Below are 17,336 nucleotides of genomic sequence, written 5' to 3' on the forward strand. Positions count from 1 at the left end.
AAGTAAGAGTCTTGTATAAGGGTCTCTTCTTTTATGCTTTTTTTAAAAAAAAATGTAGAAAGAAATTGGTTAGCCTTTGTTGTTAATATTATTTGAAATTTTATATTGTATTTGTTATGTAAATTAAACCTGTTTGTAGCTGATACATTGGAATAAATGAAATCAAATTTTTAGCATAGAAATTTGAGGTCTTTACCTAGGGCAAAGTAAGTACTTTTTAAAAACTTAACTGGGATAAAATACTTTTTTTGTGTGTTAAGCCTGATGTCTATGGATTGGGCCTTTCTTAAGTGATTCAAGTTCCCATTATTATTTAGTCAGTTGGTAAGCAACGACTGTTCCAAACTTCAGCTTTCAAAATTTGCATTTTCAATGACTTCTACCTTTTTGATAGGCTAATTGGGGGCTTTTCTTCTTCCTGTCCTAAAAGGACTTTTTGTGTAAACTGTCAATTGAGGGGAACACTGTTTAACGAGGGTCTTGTCAAATATTTCTCTTAGGGGAATATATAATTTAATAGCAAGTCAACCAATGTGTTCTTTCCTCAGGACCATTGTATTCTTATTTAGGTGATATACATCTGGAGAAAAACAAATGTAGTCTTCAGTGTAAGAAAAAGGAAACCAAGTTCACATCACACTTAGGAACATATGTTCTTTTTCTTTTCACTTATCACAATGGCAAAGTGAGAGGCAAAAGATGTGTGAGGCTGAGCAGAGACTGAAAATGACTAAGTGCAATTAAACTCTTCAGCTTTCTATCTAAAAGCCATTGCTCTAAATTCCCAATTCATAGCCAGTAGGAACATAAGAGGGAAAACACTGAACACAGGTGGGGTGGGGTGGGTTGGCTGTGTTCAGAAGATGAGCTATTATGGAGGATTCTGCAAACCACACATACCAACTAACCTGGGATTGAATAAACTGTGCTATACCCCATTAAATGTATAGAAACAGTCATCAAAGTGGTCTGAAGTTTTATGCTTTGCCAACATTGTTTAACAAAACCCTAATATATAAAAGAAATGGCACTTTTATCAGCATATACTTTATTCAAGGGCATAAATACAGCTAGCCAGCATGTCAGCATTTCTGCAGCAAGACATGTGGTTTTAAGGAAACTATATACAATCATTTTGAGCAGATTAATGGGGAAAAATGATATGTAGCAAACTGGCAACCTGAGCTTAATTACTGAGGCCCCCAGTGCCTTTCTTTTCCTGGCTCTCAATGCATTTTATATATTACCAAGACCCAGCCTCGTTTTTCTGCTGTATTCCTTTGCTCATTTAGGTAGCAGGATGAAAGCAATTATTATTCCTCCAGTACATCTAATCTCACAGTTTTTTCTCCTTAAACTCCAGTTCTTACTAAGAACCTATTTTGCATTCATTGTTTTAACTCATTCTGCAGATGGCCATGTACCTAGATTGATGTTGTATACTCAGATTGCTCCAAAGAACACATTTAAATGCTAAGCAGGACACAGCCCTAGCCCTTTATTTTGTTTATTATTTTTAATGTTACATTCAAAAAATGAGGTCCCCATATAGCCCCCATCCCCCTCATTCCATTCCTCCCCCCATAACAACAACCTCCTCCATCATCATGAGACAGTCATTGCATTTGGTGAATACCTCTCTGAGCACCGCTGCACCTCATGGTTAATGGTCCACATCATAGCCCACACTCTCCCACAGTCCACCCAGTGGGCCATGGCAGGACATACAATGTCTGGTAACTGTCCCTGCAGCACCATCCAGGACAACTCCAAGTCCTGAAAATCACCCACATCACATCTCTTCCTCCCACTCCTTATCCCCAGCAGTCACCATGACCACTTTCTCCACATTTTCTTCAATTACTAATCACAATAGTTCATGAATAGAATATCAGTAAATTCACTCTAATCCATACTCTATTCCTCCATCCCGTGGACCTTGGAATGGTTGTGTCCACTCCACATCTATGTCAAGAGGGGGCTTAGATTCCACATGGATGCTGAATGCAATTCTCCTGCTTTCAGTTGTAGGCACTCTTGGCTCCTTGGTGTGGTGGTTGACCTTCTTCACCTCCATGTTAGCTGAGTGGGGTAAGTCCAATAAACCAGAGTGTAGGAGTTGCAAGTCTGTTGAGGTTCAGGACCTGGCTATCACATGGTCAGTCCAGAGATTCAGGTCCCCTGGATATACATTAAACCCCAGCACCAACTACAGTTCTGGTAAAAGTAACAGGAGAGACTTGTGGACAAAGATCACATCTGAGTCCAGCTCCATCAAACAGAAACAAAAACTCCCAAGTAGGGCCAACTGACATGGCACTGAACTCCATCTGCCATGACCATAGAACCTGTGGGTCTCTGTAGCCCTCAGAAGAACCAGTACCTGGGGTTGTATCTACTTTATCTGTCTCTGGGACTCTGTTGAGGTGTGCATAAGGGCAACCCCTCTGATAACCTCCCGGCTCTTTTTGGAGACTCATAGCCATATAAACTCATTTGTCCATTCAATTTCCCCCTTTTATTCAGGTCAAAAAGCATTTTTAACTCCTGGTATTATATGTAGATTGACATATTCTGCTGGTCTGAGATAACCCTTTTATTCAAGGTCATTTTCTAGTTACATCATCAGCTGGTACTTGGTAGTAATCCCTCATTGCCAGGGAGGCTCATTCCTGGGAGTTATGTCCCATGCTGGAGGGAAGACAACACATTTACATGCTGAGTTTGGCTTCGAGACTGGCCATATTTGAGCAACACGGAGGCTCTCAGTTGGTAGCTCCTAGGCACTCTGCAGCTCTAGGCCTTGTTCTTATTCCAGGTGCACAGGCTTACAAGAATAATCATTAGTGTCAGGGGCTCATTGTTGGACTTTCCCTCTTTTTTGGTCTTTGCCATTGCACTTGGGCAATTGTTGCTGTTCCTTTAGGAACTGTGATAGAGCTCCCCTGGCTAGGAACTCAGCACTCCCTCAGTTGTTGTTTTTAATTGTAGCCACTATGAAAATATCCAAACATTTTTATGTACCCTGGATATATGCCCTCTAGAACTCCCTGCCAACCATGTGTCCCCTGTCAATAACATCCCACACCAGTATTCCTCCTCCCCTGCCATTGTTGAACCTCTTTGTGATCCAAAACTTCTTCAAAAGTGAAGCCCAATATATTGCCAGGTTCCATTAATAGTAAAATGGAATATAGTGATGAGTTTAAAGGTTAGATATAGAATACATATTAATTTAGAAAAATCAAGTTAAAAATAAATTGGGGTATCAAAAAATTAAAAAATGAAAAGCTTTGTTTTTGATGTTTTGCCTTCCATCACTGCAATAAGTGTTGCCCTGTATGCAAATTGGCAAGGCAACTACTTCCATCTTTTCTTCAGTGTCTACATCCTTTTTCTTCTTTTTCCTAATTATTAAGCTTATCTTCATGAAAGTTTTAGGTCACACAAACACACGTGATAACATGGATGAATCTTAAGAACTTTATGTTGAGTGAAGCAACCAGGCATTGAAGGACAAATACTACATGACCTTAATGATATGAAATAAGTAAACCAAGCTGCCTCAGAGAGCTAGAGACTGGATGATAGCCCTAGCCCTTTTGAGGAAGTAAACAGTCATGGGTTGCATGTTATTAGAAGTTATATTATATAACACAAACATGCAAAAGGCTACAATTTAATATGATATATTGTAGCTATGGTTAAAGAAATGAAGACCTTACTTCATAACCCATTTCCTACTTATTGGGTGACGGTCGTGAATTTTCTAAGTAAACGGGACTTGTGGAAGTGTCTAACAATTTTGTTAGATGCCCTCTGACAGAGGCACATGACATGGAAACAGAGGTTCTAGAATGTATTAATGGAATATTCTTCACCAGCAGGGACTGTTGGAATTTTTCATAAAAGGAGAGGGCAGAGAATCATTCTTTTAAAGTATTTGCTTCTGATACCAGTCAGCCTTCTTTGGAGGGTAGTGTGTATGTTTGCATGCATGCATGTGTGTTTGTATATATGTGCTATGAGAGCTGAGAGGGATTGACTCTGCATGACTGTTAACATTCCTGTGAGTTTGGGCCTTGTTAAATTTCAGGTACATGATACAATAATAATGTATACTCAGTTTTCTTTAAAAATACCTGCTAGGATTGTGCTTAAATTTCCATTATCCTCAATATCTATACTTTGTGCATTTCAACATAAACATGGTGAAACACATTCTTTTCCCTGGCAAAGACAGTCCTGAAATCATGTTCCACTGGTGCCACAGTAGATAATGGCACTGGTTGATGACACATGGTGTGAAATATCCACAGGACGAGTGGGGGGAAAGAGGTACATGTTATATTTTTATCACATTGAAAATGAGAGTTGTATAAATTGCATACTTTCAGAATCTAGACAAAATGGGACTCTTTTGGGATGTCATCCTGACCTAATAGCTCTCAAAATTCTAGGCTGCCCCATGGTAATTCCAGTACTAGGAAGCTAAGTTGCCCTAACAGTGCACTGGACAAATAAACTGTGAACCCTGCTCAAGGTAGCTATGTGCCTTTTGAGGGCATTTCATTTCTTTCACCCATAATTTTTCCAGTTTGCACCATGGGGCAAATAATTTCTATTCTGTCCTTCTTTCTAAGGACATTGTTTGAATGAGTAGAAGAACATTATTAATAAAGTACTTTAAACTCTCCAAGAACAAATCAGTCATGACCTCATGGAATAAACAATAGAGAACACTGTTTTGCTTAGAAATACTGTGGTGGTTACACTTCTCATTCAAGTCCTGCAATTCAAGACATATAAGTGGACATGACCATACCATGTCCACAGGAGGGAGGAATAAAATATGGATTAGAGTGGACTTACTGGTATTCTACTATAGAAATGTTGTGACTCCAGCAATTGAAGGAATTGTACCATTGATGTGGAGACAGTGGCCACGTAGTAGCTGAGGGCAGGGTGAGGGAAGAAGAGATGTGATGTGGGGGCATTTTCAGGACTTGGAGTTGTCCTAAATGATATTGCAGGGACAGATGCTGGACATTATATATCCTGCTATAACCCACTGAATGTACTTGGGGGAGAGTGTAAATTACAATGTAGACTATAATCCATGCAGTACAGCAGTGCTCCAAAATGTATTCACCAAATGCAATGAATGTGCCACAATGATGAAAGAGGTTGTTGATGTGGGAGGAGTGGGGTGGGGTGGGGTGTGGGGTGTATGGAAACCTTTTATATTTTTTAATGTAACATTTTATGTGATCCATGTATCTTTAAAAAAGGCAATTAAATAAAAAAATTGGAAAAAAAAGAGCACTAGGGACTAAAATAGCACCTTTCAGTTGTAGGAGTCTAACAATGAGTATCTTCCTTTTGCAAATGGGGAACATGATTACCAAATTTGGGGAATGAGATCTCACAGAAGTTACTGGAAAGGGCCCCAAATGAAGAGCAAGGAAAGGAGCCAGATCAGGGTGCACTAATTATCAAACAAACTACTTTCTTCTTTATAAATAATCAACCAGTTGGTGGGGGTGGGGGTGGCGGTGAGGATGGGAGGCTGCTTGCATGCAGTAGTCAATACTCTGATCTATGGATAGGGCTATTTATGTCTGGGTATTATCAGAATCTATACACTAGTGGGATCAAGGTATTAAGACAGGAATAGAGTTTATTTTTCTTTCAATCCCCCAGGTGAAATTCTGATATATTATGTCTTTTTGAAGACAGTATGAGTATGTAAGACAGTAAACAGCTCTGCATTATAGCTTCCTGAGCTTTATCCTCCCAGTTTCCCTGTAGTTATATACTGGCACTGCCTGTAAACTATGATCTGTAAATTGTGATCTGATTTCTGTGAGCAGTGAGTGTGATACACACTATACATCAAAGAACTTCTTCATGCCTTCCTGACTTAAAATCATTGCTCTGAGGTCCTCTGGCTATAGAGTAAGTAATGGACTTACCTTTAGAGAAAGGTACATTTCTATATAAATAGACGGCAAGGCATATCCATCATAAGACAGACCATGTAGATGGCCCAATAAGTTGTCAAGAGAAACCTAAACAAGAGTGTTTTGGAGAGAGCAAAGGGGACATACTTCCCATCTGAACATATAAAATTTCATTGTGAAACCCAATGTGCATTGTCTTCCAGGCTGGTTCTGATCTTGAGTTTGAGAAACAGTCCCTGGCCCTAACAGACCTGGTCATGTCTAGTATTATATCAAATGTAATGCTGGCCCCAATTCTTTTAATTTACACTAAAACTCTCACCGTGGCTAAAATACTTAGAGGGTCCAATTGAAAAGGTTTTGTTGCTTTAAGTAGCAAATTGCTTGCATTTGCAGCTCCACTGGGGTCCTGAGTAATGAACTGTGTGTGGCAGGCAACTTTTTTTTTTCCAACTCAGAAAGATGTTGGGGATGGATGGTTGGATGGTTTAGTAAACCTAATTATCCCTCTAGGTCTAAGGAGCTCAATTCCTTGATATCTGTAAGATACCTCTAACTCCCACTGATCTCTTTAAGAATCAGTTATGCTATTGTCAGCAGCTGGGTACTAGAGTACTGGTTGAGAAATGAAAAAACATCAATACTCTCAGGTATTATTATTGTAAAGCAGCAGCATTAATGTCCATATGGATTGATTCAGTCATTAAGACTAAAAGAAAGGCTGATTATAAATAAATGGGGAAATGGATATAAACTATCTTAGTGACTGAGCTCCCAGAGGCTAAAGAAAGAGGATGGATTGGCATATTACTTAGTTTATCACTATTTATACACTAACATCTGCTTTGAAGACACAGATCTTTTGTGCTATTCCTCAGGCTAATATTATCAGTGAAAATTTACCCTTAAGAAGAGAATTGTAATTAAACTTGAAAATTACTGTTAAGCTACTTAAAAACCTATAATCCATAAATTAGGATTTTAGTTTTTCTTTCATCATAAAAGTAATTCATAAAGGCTAAAATGAATCCAAGTAGCAGCAAAATGAATAGCAGTAACTGGGAAATTTGGCTTCAGTCTGGCATTAACATCTTTAAAACAACAATTGTTATGATTGATAAAGTGGAAGTATAATCTGATACAATCTCATCTGTTAGCTGTGGTGCTTTCAGGAATCTCTAAGACAGACAGTTCCCCAGGACAAAGAACAGGTTTTACATTGTTGCTCATTTACCAATTTGAGGACCTGGTCACAATGTGTTGAACCTCCCTTTATAATTTTAGGTACCTGTTGGTGTTCAAACCTCAGAAAATATTCAAATTTGCTACTTAAAGAAAAAGCACAATTAAGTAAAATAGTCAGAGCCCCTGAATATTTTTACCTTGATATACACAACACCATGCAGAATTTTGTATACATATGCTGCACATAAACATGTTTATAAATGCACATGCACAGAAGCAGCAAATGTTGTCTTGTTCTTCTCAATACCACAAAGACCTTATAGATAAGATTAGAAGTCTTTCCAGGGCAATGAAAGACTCCAAGGAAATCTTTTGAATTCCCTTTTACCTGACAGGATGAATGAAAAGAGCCTCTGGAAAGATACAGATGTTATATTTAGGCTTTGGTGGATTGAGAAGGGGAAATGAAGAAAGAAAAAAGGAAAGACTGGTTTGAATTAATTGCTACAAAATTGATAAGTTGAGTCATTAAATTAAACAAATTGTAAACATCTTGAAACATCTGCAAAGCAACTATCTGATGGAATGCTTTCAAACTGTGAAGCTTTCAATCCAGCATGGTAACTTATTTTGAAGACTGGTTCCCAATACTGAACTCTGCAGGCCTCATGGGAGCTGGTCGGTTCTGGGAATGAAAAGAAATTCACAGATGAGTTGAACAGATATAACTATTTATATGGTAATATCCAATGGACAAGAATATGCAGCCATTAAAATTATTTTTATGGAAAGTATGGAGCAGCATTAAAAATGTTACATGAAAAAAGCATGGTATACCATTATATATACAATGTTATAATTATTTTAAACCCAGAAATGTATAAGGAATAAAAGACTGAGGAAAGACACTAAAATGTTAAAAGTGGTGAATTCATGGGTAATTTATTTTAATTTTCTTTACCTTCTACTTGTATTTTCCACATTTTCTTTAGTAAATATACAATACTTGAATAATTAAAAAATATTTACTTTTAATATTCACATAGAAATAAGATGAAGTTTGAAACTGGGCAATTCTGAATTTGAATTATAGCTTGTCCTTAACTCTGTTACTCTAGGCAAATAATAACATCAATGGATCTTAGTTTTCTCGTCTATAAAAGGGGCATAATAAAATCTACCTAATACAATATCTGGTACATAATTGTCATTCATGTAGTTACTATTAGTATAACCTTTCTGGATAACAATTTGGCAAAATACATCAAGAATCTTTGAAAAGTTCATACCAGTAATTTTGCTTCTAGGATTGTATCCTAAGGGAATGATTGTAAATGAAAAAAATATTTATGTTCAATGATATTATTTACAGCCTTATTCATAATGGTGAAAAATTGGATAAAATATTAATGTTGAAGAGCAGAGAAATGGTTAAATAAACAAAAGTATTTTGATACAATGGAAACTTATTTTTTGTATTACTGAGAAAAACAGAATTCAAAACTGAACAAAATACTATTAAAAAATATATTCATAGAAAACTATTGGAAGGGATACAACAAAATGTTAATAAGAGTAATCTTTAGCTGGTGGGATTATGGTGATTTTCATTTTCTTCATAGTTTTTCCTCTTTTAATGGAATGTTTGTTTAATATTCTTGTTTTTTTTCTTTTTTATTAGACAAATTATGGGTTTACAGAATAATCATGCATAAAATACAAAGTTCTCATAAAATACAGAATTCTCATATACCACCCTATTATTAGCACCTTGCATTGGTATGGTACATTTGTTACAACTGATGAAAGCACATTTTTATAACTGTACTATTAATTATAGTCCATGGGTTAATTTAGTACTGACTGTGTTGTACAGTTCAATAGACTTTAAAATATATTTTTATTCTAGTACCATATATACAATCTAACATTTTCCCTTTTTACCGCACTCAAAGATATAAATCAGTGCTGTTAATTACATTCACAATATTGTGTTACCATTACCACCATCCAAATAGAAACTGTACATTTTAAGCCTTAGTTCCTTATTCCCTAACCTGCCCCATACCCTGGTAGCCTATATTCTAGATTGACTCTGTGAATTTGCTTATTATAATTATTTCCTATCAGTGAGATAATAAAATATTTGTCCTTTTGTGTCTGACTTATTGTCTTCAAGGTTCATATATATTGTTGCATGTATCAGAACGTCATTCCCTTTTACTGCTGAATAATATTCCATTGTATATATATAACATATTTTATTTATCCAGTCATTGGTTGATGGACACTTGGATTGCTTCCATCTTTTGGCAATTGTGAATAATGCTGCTATGAACATCAGTGTGCAAATATCTGCTCATGTCCCTGCTTTCAATTCTTTTCAATATATACCTAGTAGTGGGATTGCTGGGTTCTAGGGTAGTTCTATACTAACTTTCTGAGGAACCACCAAACTGTCTTCCATAGTGGATGCACCATTTTACATTGCCAACAGCAATGAATGAATGTTCCTATTTCTCCTCGACTTCTCCAACAGTAATTCTCTCATTTGCTTTTTTTTAATTGCATGCATTTTCATGGATGTGGAATTGTGTCTCATTATAATTTTGATTTGCATTTCCTTGATGGCTAATAATGTCAAGCACCTTTTTATGTGTTTTCTGGCCATTTGTATATTTTCTTTGAAGAAATGTCTCTTCAAGTCTTTTATCCATTTTTAAATTGGGCATATAATATATATTTAAAATTAACCCTGTATTAAATTATTTTCTGATTATAAAAGGAATGCATAGTCATCATAGAAAATTTGGAAAATATAGAAAGGTAAAAAAAAATTAAATGACCTATAATGTCAGAAACTGTTTTCTATCCTCCCACCCTCTCATTCATTCATTTGGTGAATATTAATTGAAAACTTATTATGTGGAAGCACTGTGCTGGGGATGGAACTAAAATGTGAACACAACATAATCTCTGCCTTCAGGGAGGTTACAATCTAATTTAAGAGACATATAAGTAAATAGACTATTACAACACAATAAAAGTGGTCTTGTAGGTGTATTAATATAGTATCTAGAAGGGACACATAGCTCATCTGTGGGTGTATGTGATACCTTGATTAAGTGATGGAGAAGCTGAAACCTGGTGGATAAATATAATATAGCCAGCTAAAGAGGGTTGGGCTGGAGGAGGTGTAAGATTGCTGAGGAAACATCCTAGTCCTGGGAAATAGCAGGGACATGTTTGAGGGACTAAAAGAAGTAGAGTATGGCTCAAGCATAGAGTATGAGGATAGGACAGGTGGAGAGGAAACTTCAGAGTTGAGAATTATGAGATAAGGGCCTGGAGGGATAAGTAAGGGACAGATTGTGAAAGGACTTGTAAAGTATATTAAGAAGTTCAGAGCAGTGGAATAGATATTTAAACAGATTTGAGTTTTTGATCATTTTACTGCAATGTGGAGAATGGACTGGAAGAGGGAAAAGACTGGAGGCTGGGAGATGAGAGGTTATTGCAATAATATCAGTGATACATGTCCTGGGGGTCGTGGTGATCATGATGGAGAAAAGAGCACAGCTTTCAGGGATATTTAGGAAGCATAACCAACATGACTTTGCAATTAATTAGATATGATGGGTAAAGCAGAGGTAGCGATACAGGAAATGGATTTTTTGGGAGGTGAAGGTGAAAAGCCAGGCCTGTAGCTCAGGAAGGAGTTCTGCGTCAGAGATACATAATTAATAGTTAGCATATCTTTAGCCAAGATATAAAGAGATTACATAAAGAATGAGTAGATTTATGTGATGGGCAGGAAAAACCTAGCCAAGTTTGGGAATGCAGTGTTTTAAGGAGACTTTGGTTGGTAGGGTAAAGGGAAGGAGGGTGTTGGAGGTATGAGGAGCCTGTGAGAAGGGTTTTGTTTTGCTTTAATTTTTCTAATTTTAAAATTTAAATACAGTAAAATTGACTTTTGCTTATTTTACAGTTCTGCGAGATTTTAACACATGCATAGTTTCTTGTAACCACCACTACATAGTGCAGAACCTCTCCCACCCCTAAAAGTCAATCACTGATCTGTTTTTTCTCCCTGTATTTTTGCCTTTTCCAAAATGTCTTAGAAATAGAATCAATAGTATGTAGTCTTTTGAGATTGGGTTCTTTCACTTAGCATAATGAAAGAGATTCATCTGTGTGGTCGTATCAGTAGTTGATTCCTTTTCATTGCTGAATATACTGTTGTATGAATGTACCACAGGTTGTTTATCCATTCACCCACTGAGAGACATTGGTTTTGTTTTCTAGTTTTGGCTATTATGAATAGAGCTGCTATAAACATTCATATAATAAGATTTTCTGTGAACACAGGCTTTCATTTCTCTGGGGTAAATACTCCGGCATGGAATTATTGGGTCGTATGGTAAGCATATATTTAACTTTATAAGAAACTTTATAAGGAACTGCCAAACTGTTTTTTTAGAGTGGCTGTACTCTTTTGTATTTCCACCAGAAATTTATGAGTTTTAATTGTTCTGCATCCTTGTCAGCACATAGTTTTGAACCATTTAAAAAATTTTACCCATTGTTATCAGTATAACAGAATTATCAGTATAACAGACATCAGTTATACTGTTATACTGTTATCAGTATAACAGAATTCCTTGTGGCTTTAATTTGCATTTTCCTAATGATCTAGTGATGTTGCGCATCTTTTCATGTGCTTATTAGTCATTTGTATATCTTCTTTGGTGAAGTGTGTGTTCAAACTTTTGCCCATTTTTTTACTGGGTTGTTTTCTTGTTTTTGCAATTTCAGAGTACTTTACGTGTTCTGAATACAAGTCCTTTATCATCAGATAGATGTTTTGAAAATTTTCTCCCAGTCTGTGGGCTTGTCTTTTTATTCTTTATTGGGTCACCTTTTAATTATTGACTTGCAAGAGTTCTTTATATACTCTGCATACAAGCATTTTATCAAATATATATTTTGCAAGATTTTCCCCCAAGGACTGCATATTACTTGATTCCATTTAAATGGAATGTCCAGAATAGGAAAATTTATAGACAGAAAATAGATTAGTGGTTGTTATGGCTGGGCATGAAAGGAATTGGGTGTAATTGCTAATGAGTACAGGGTTTACTTATGGGATGATGAGAAGGTTCTGAAAATTAATTGTGGAGATGGTTGCACAACTCTGTGAATATACTAAAAACCACTGAATTTCATACTTTAAGTGGGTAAATTATATGGTGTGCATATTATATATCAGAGCTGATAAAAATGTACTTTTAAAATTAAACTGTACTCAAGGCATGGGACTGTATAATAGTGAACCATGTGGTGGATGATGGACTGGTTAAAATTACACATATTAGAGTGTTCTCTCATGAACCTAAACAAATACACAATATTAATTCATGGTGTTAATAATGGGAAGATGTATGGACAAATATACCATGTAATGGACCATAGTTAGTAGTAATATTTTGATGATGTTCTTTCATAATCTGTAACAAACGTTCCACAACAATGCAAGGTGTTGGTTGAAGGGTGATGTATGGGAATTCTGCACGTTATGGATGATTATTCTGAAAGCTCAAAACTTCTTTAATAATATATATAATAAAAAATACAAACAAAAATTAAACTGTACTCATACAACTTTTTCACATAACCCTATTATTAATTAGTATTCTCCAAAATCATTTTTTTTTATTGACTTTGTAATAATATTACATTAAAAATATATATGTGAGGTCCCATTCAACCCCACCCCCCCACCCCCCCTCTCCGCCCCCCCAACAACACTCGTTCCCATCATCATGACACATCCATTGGATTTGGTAAGTACATCTTTGGGCACCTCTGCACCTCATATACATTGGTTCACATCATGGCCCATACTCTCCTCTATTCCATCATGTAGGCCCTGTGAGGATTTACAATGTCCGGTGATTACCTCTGAAGCACCATCCAGGGCAGCTCCATGTCCCGAAGACGCCTCCACCTCTCATCTCTTCCTGCCTTTCCCCATACCCTTTGTCCATTATGTCCACTTTTCCCAATCCAATGCCACCTCTTCTATGTGGACACTGGATTGGTTGTGTCCATTGCACCTTTATGTCAAGAGGAGGCTCAGATTCCACCTGGATGCTGGATGCAATCCTCCCATTTTCAGTTGTAATCACTCTAGGCTCCATGGTGTGGTGGTTGTCCTTCTTCACCCCCATCTTAGCTGAGTGTGGTAAGTCCAATAAATCAGATTGTAGGTGCTGGAGTCTGTTGAGGCTCAGGATCTGGCTATCACATTGTCAGTCCAGAGATTCAAATCCCCTAAATATATCTTAAACCCCAACATTAACTGCACCTCCAGCACATTAGCATGAAAGTCTTATGAAGGGAGATCCCATCTGAGTCCAGATTCATCACACATAAACACCATTTCCAAAGAGGGGCCATCTGCTCTGGTAGTTAACCCCATCGGCCATGACCATAACTCCCATGGGTCTCTTTAGCCCTCAAAGGAACCAATATCTGGGGGTTGTATCTGCTTTATCTGTCTCTCTGACTCTGCTCAGTTGTGCATGAGGGCAAACCTTCTGCCAGCCTCCAGACTCTTTTTTAGAAACTCGTAGCCATATAAACTCATTTCTCCTTTCCATTTCCCCCTTACTTTAGGTCAAACAGCATTTTAAAGTCATGGTATTTTATGTAGACATGGATATTCTGCTGATCCGCCAAAATCATTATTTTAATGGCTGATATTTCATCATAATGATGTAGCAATTTATCTCATCATTTCTCTATTATTAGAAAAATTTCCTGCCATTATAATAAGATGATGATAAATAGTTCTGCAGAGCTCTGATTATGTCTATAAAACAAATTCCTGGGAAACGGACTTGGCCCAGTGGTTAGGGCGTCCGTCTACCACATGGGAGGTCCGTGGTTCAAACCCCGGGCCTCCTTGACCCGTGTGGAACTGGCCATGCGCAGCGCTGATGCGCGCAAGGAGTGCCCTGCCACGCAAGGGTGTCCCCCGCGTGGGGGAGCCCCATGCGCAAGGAGTGCACCCGTGAGGAGAGCCACCCAGCGTGAAAAGAAAGAGCAGCCTGCCCAAGAATGGCGCCGCCCACACTTCCCGTGCCGCTGACGACAACAGAAGCGGACAAAGAAACAAGACGCAGCAAATAGACACCAAGAACAGACAACCAGGGGAGGGGGGGGAATTAAATAAATAAATCTTTAAAAAAAAAAAAAAGAAAGAAAACAGACAACTGGGGGAGGGGAGGGGAATTAAATAAATAAAAATAAATCTTTAAAAAAAAATAAATAAATAAATAAAGGTGAAATAGGCAAGCTAAAAAAAAAAAAAAAAGAAAGTGAAAGGATGGAAAAAATATACCCTGCAAGTAGTAACCAAGAGAACTAGGGTGCCTATAGTAATATCAGATAAAATAGACTTCAAGTGAAAAATAGTTATGAGAGGCAAAGATGGTCATTATATATTGATAAAGAGGACAATATAACAAGATGTAACAATTATAAATATATATGCACATAGCAGGAGAGCTCTAAATATATGAAGAAATTACTGAATGATTTGAAGGGGGAACTTGATGGTTCTGCATTAATAGTAGGAGACTTTTAAAAAATGTCTCTCCCCTTCCCCTGCCCCCAGTTGTCTGCTCTCTATATCCATTCACTGTGTGTTCTTTCTGTGTCCGCTTGTATTCTTGTCAGTGGACCCAGAATCTGTGTCCCTCGATGCAGTAGGAGACTTTAATACACCACTCTCAATAATGGATAAAACATCTACTCAAAAGATCAATAAGAAAATAGAAAAATATATTCTAAACTAACTAGTTCTAACAGACATACACAGAACAGTTCATCCAAAAACAATCCAGAAAACACACTCTTCTTGAATATACATGGATCATTCTCAGGATAGACCACATTTTTTTCTCTTTTTATTTTTCTTAAGTGTTACATTAAAAAATATAAGAGGTCCTCCTGAACCGCCCCCACTCCCTCACCCCACTCCTCCCACATCAACAACCTCTTTCATCATAGTGGGACATTCATTGCATTTGGTGAATACAATTTGGAACACTGCTGCACCACGTGGATAATGGTTTACGTTGTAGTTTACACTCTCCACCAGTCGACCCAGTGGGCCATGGTAGGACATACAATGTCCAGCATCTGTCCCTGCAGTACCAACCAGGACAACTCCAAGTCCTGAAAATGCCCCCACATCATATCTCTTGTTCCCTCTCCCTATCCTCAGCAGCTACCATGGCTACTTTCTCCACATCAATGCTACAATTTCTTCCATTACTAATCACAATAGTTCCATAGCAGAATATCAGTAAGTCCACTCTAATCCATACTCTAAGATGGCAGCAGAGTAAAGAGCTACAAGAGTCAGCTCATCCTACATTTCAGTTAGTAATCAGCCAGAGCTATCTAAATCACCTTTTTGTTGGGCGGGCCAGGAGACCAGAAAAGCATCATGCAACATCCTTGAAAGAATGGAAAGAAGAGACTGCCCTTGTGCAGTAAAGATTTATGATTACAGCACTCCACGCTGTAGAGGCTGATGCCCATTGGCTGCTGGTGGGGCAAGATGACTTGGAAGCAATTCCCTGGTTAGCATTGGAAGCTCCATTTCCCAAAATATGGGGGAGGGAGGGAAGAGATGGCTGGGCACCGACTTCAGCTACTTATCTGTAAATTCAGCTGACTAACGTCCAATCCAAAGTACAGCTAAAGTTTGATCTTGTTCAAGTTGAAAAGAGGTTGGTTATTTCTACTTTAACTCCTCCCCTGGCATGAGGGGAAGCGCGGCTGATTGAAAAATTGTAGTTATAATAGGGCAGGAGAAGGTCTAGAGTTTCCTCAGCCTCCCCAAGCAACTGGAGGCACTTTTGGCTGGCACAAATTTGATGATTATGGGCACAAATGTGGCTTCATCCCCGCCCCTGACATGGCAGGAGGAGGGACATTGTTCCCTCAGTATCTGCAGGAAACAGCAGCTACTTTTAGCCCACATGGACTAGACCATTGGGCACACCTGTGGCTTTATCCCCACCCCCAACCCCATAGGACAGAAAGGAGGGCAATGCTCCTTTTGATTCTTCAGGCAACTGCAGGCAGTTTCAGTCTGCATGGACTAGGTTGCTGGGGACACCTGTGTCTCCTTTCCCACTCCTAACAGGGCAGGAGAAGGGATAGAAGGGATTAGAGCTTCCACAGCCTCTCCAGGCAACTGTAGTCACTTTTGGACTGCACAGACTAGATTTTTGAGCACACCTGTGGCTCCATCCCCATTCTTCAGGGGAGAAAGGTGGGAGAAGGTTCGTCAGTTCCTGGGGAGATGCAGGCAGCTTCAGCTTTCACAAATACCAGTACTAATCTGACCCTCAATTCCCACTTGGCCCCCTGGCAAGTGCTTTGTGTGTAAAGTTCAAGAAACCATTTCCTAACAGAAGGTCATGAAGATGCTTCCCTGTTCTATTTATCAATTTTGAGTTGTTTTTTGCATATGGTCTGAGGTATGGGTCCTCCCTTTTTTTTTTCAGATGGAGAACCAGTTTTCCCAGCACCATTTGTTGAAGAGACTATTCTTTCTGCTTTGAATGCTCTTTGACACCTTGTCAAGAATGAGTTGGGGGAATTGTGGGAAGATGGCATCAGATTAGGCAGGCAGCTCAACTCTCTCATAAAAACAAAGGAGAAAGAGCCAAAATCTGTCTGAAGGAACTGTTTTGGGGGTAGAGGACCCCTGCAGTGCTTCACAACTCCCAAGAGGGTGAGGGATAGAGAGACAAAGAACCTGAAACAGCAAACATATGTTAACAAACTCCAGATCCTCTCCCCCACCCCAGAATATTTAGCTGGGGTTAAACCCCTGACTTACTGCAGCTAACTGAGTGGGGAACAGACATCTTCTGCCATGTCAACTGTTACAAGGCAAAAAGAAGGGGGAAATGGGGGACTTTTTTTCAGTGAATTCAGCCAGCAGAGCCTGCTTTGAAACACTGCTCTGGCCAGATCAAAACACAGGAAAATGGAAACAGATACACCTCCATGGAAAGGTGTGCCAACGAGCACCATCTGCTGGTTGGTCTGGAAATTGCATGGACAAAAAAAAGCTGATTTTTGGTCTCTGTTCTGTAAACT

General features: G+C 38.2%; 1 protein-coding gene across 2 annotated transcripts in view; it reads right to left on the minus strand.

The window, feature by feature from the left end:
- Positions 1 to 1,031: 1,031 nt before the first annotated feature.
- Positions 1,032 to 17,336, minus strand: part of ZDHHC15 (zinc finger DHHC-type palmitoyltransferase 15) — a 324,251-nt gene continuing 307,946 nt past the window's right edge. For both annotated transcript variants that reach the window (XM_058291298.2, XM_058291301.2), the window contains one exon: positions 1,032 to 7,833. The gene's annotated coding sequence lies outside the window, so the exon portion shown is untranslated. The remainder of the gene's footprint in view (positions 7,834 to 17,336) is intronic.

This window comes from Dasypus novemcinctus, chromosome X (assembly GCF_030445035.2).
Source record: "Dasypus novemcinctus isolate mDasNov1 chromosome X, mDasNov1.1.hap2, whole genome shotgun sequence".
Taxonomy (NCBI): Eukaryota; Metazoa; Chordata; class Mammalia; order Cingulata; family Dasypodidae; genus Dasypus; species Dasypus novemcinctus.